We start from the raw sequence: 2828 nt of genomic DNA, 5'->3' as shown, positions 1-2828 counted from the left end.
ACCTGGGTTTGTCGAGCCATGAAATAGGTTATTCTCTACTTCCCTCTAAAAACGGTTGTTGCAATGTTAAATTGAAGTGCAGATTTGTCTGCACATGTGCAGCAACTCTCCTTTAGATACCTGATGTAACCTAGGTTATAAAATGGCCAACCATAATTGGAGGGATTTGTATAAGTTTTATTTAGCCTTTAATGCAGGTCTTGACACTTTATTAAAAATATAGGACCGTGTGTGTAGATATGTATGAGACGCACACACCCCTATGCACAATGCAGTGTGTAGATAAGGAAAGCCATTAACCTTTATATGACGTTAGAATGTTCCTTGCTGTCCTAAAGGCACTGGGCTTTATGGAATGTTCTACCCTATATGGAGTCCTGTAGCCTCCCCCTTTTATGCAAACAAGAATTGGACTGGGGAGGTGGGCGTGCCTAGCAGCATAGGCAGTCCCTATGATCCAATCCCAGCCTTGAAATCATGTAATCACATCATTGTTCCGACACCAGGCCGGCCTATAATTTCCGGAATAGAATCCATTTCAAGCAACTTATCCACATATATAGACTCCTATATGCAACCTATGGTTGAAAACAGATCCTACATCAAAGATACTGTAGATGTTATTTTACAATTAGAAGGTATGCATTGGGAGGAGAAATATATGTGGATTACTTGCGACGTTATAGCTTTATATACTAATATTCCCCATGAGAAAGGAATTGAGGCCTTCAAATGTATAGGAAAAGATAGTGGTATGTCTATGAAACATTTAGGATTCATAGAGGATAGTATTAGGTTTATTTTGTGCAACAATTTTAATTTTGATGGAATTTATTATAGACAAATCCAAGGGACTGCCATGGGCACCCCAATGGCACCGTCACATGCTAACATCTATATGGCTCACTTTGAGGATGTAAAGGTGTGGAATAATAACAGATTTGTAAATAATATAGTCAAGTATTTGAGATACATTGATGATATCATCATTATATGGCGAGGAGATATAACTATAGCCCAAGAATTTGTTAAACACATAAACAGTAATCAACACAATTTGACCTTCAGTGGTAAAATGTCCAGGGAGAAAATAGAATTTCTGGACGTTGAGTTTTTTTGTTGATCATGTGTCAAGTTCAATAATGGTAAGGAACTACAGAAAACCAACAGACAGTAATGGTTTCTTGAATGCTAGTAGTGGACACATGAATACATGGAAACAGAATATTCCGTGGACAGTTCTGCAGAATTCGGAGGAATTGTATGAAATTAGACGATTATAATAGAGAAGCTGATGTCCTAGAGAATGTTTTCAGAGAAAGAATGACAGCATGTTAGTGAAGCTAGGGACAAAAATGCGCAATGTGAACATAAAGATTACATTCTGATAAGGGCAATAATAAACATAAGGAGGATCGTGATAATACTATCAGGTTTATCACTACATATAACGAGGAGGCGGGATTTATTAAAAAGATCTTACATAAACATTGGGGGATCCTGAAGGCTGATCCCCTTCTAAAGGATGTTCTAGAAGATAAACCAAATATAGTGTTTAATAAGAATCAATCTTAAGAACCTATTAGCCCCATCAAAACTTAAAGGATCCATATTAGGGAAAGATAAGAGGTCTGGCACCCTAGACCAGTGGGTCTCTGGAAAACCAGGGACCTATAAATGTGGTCGTAAGAATTGCTGTATGTGCCCTATCATATGGAATCGGGATTCCATTATGAACTGGAATCACTCAAAAACGCTACCAATCACCTCTAGAGGTACCTGTCAATCCACATACGTAGTATACGGCCTTACCTGTAAGTGTGGGAGTATCTATGTTGGTAGAACCAAAAGAAAAAGATGCTATGAGCACATCAGCAATATAGAAATAGGGCTGAAAACGCATAGTGTGTCTGAACACTTTAGAATTTATCATAGGCAAGATCCAAATAGTCTACGTATAAGCATCCTTGAAGTGATACCTGTAGGTATAAATCCACACCAATGACTAATTACCTTAAGGAAAAAAAGAAACTAAGTGGATACAGGAACTTGATAGTCTTGCCCCGAAAGGATTAAATATAGATTTGGATCTCCAAGCATTTATGTTGTAAAGGGTTTTACATATTTGGAATTGAGACTGATAATGAGGTAGCTACATAATAGCTGAATATATATTTCTGAGGTGGGTTATATACTACAACACTAGTGTAGTGTGAATTTATACCCTAGTATGATATTGTATATGAATTTGATCGTTATGAAGTAAGAAGTGTGATTTAATAAGTGGTTCTATTATTGTGTTTTATGTATGTATTTAACATTTGTATTAAACATAAAATCAAGCTTGAATTTTAATAGTCAATTTTAGATTGATTAATGTGTATTTTTAATGTGGCGAGTTTTTTAGCAAAATTTTAGAAGTTATATTAAATATTTTGTTTTTAATATTTCTTTATTTTACAAGATACGTTGAGTCCACAGATTTCATCCTTGTGGGATATCGCCTCCTGGTCAGCAGGAGGAGGCAAAGAGCTCCACAGCAGAGCTGCATATATAGCTCCTCCCTTCCCTCCCACTCAAGTCATTCTCTTTGCCTGTGTTAGTGATAGGAAGAGGTAAAGTGAGGTGTTAGTTTGGATTCTTCAATCAAGAGTTTTTTATTTTCAAAAGGTGCTGAAGTGTACTATTTCTTCAACATTGGTGTGTCCGGTCCACGGCGTCATTACTTGTGGGAAATATTCTCCCCCACAGGGAAAGGCAAGGAGAGCATACAGCAAGAGCTGTCCATATAGCTCCCCCTCTTGCTCCGCCCCCCAGTCATTCTCCTT

The sequence above is a fragment of the Bombina bombina genome, chromosome 8 (genome assembly GCF_027579735.1).
Source record: "Bombina bombina isolate aBomBom1 chromosome 8, aBomBom1.pri, whole genome shotgun sequence".
Classification (NCBI taxonomy): Eukaryota; Metazoa; Chordata; class Amphibia; order Anura; family Bombinatoridae; genus Bombina; species Bombina bombina.
The sequence above is the reverse complement of the archived record's forward strand: the minus strand, read 5'-3'. Positions refer to the sequence as shown.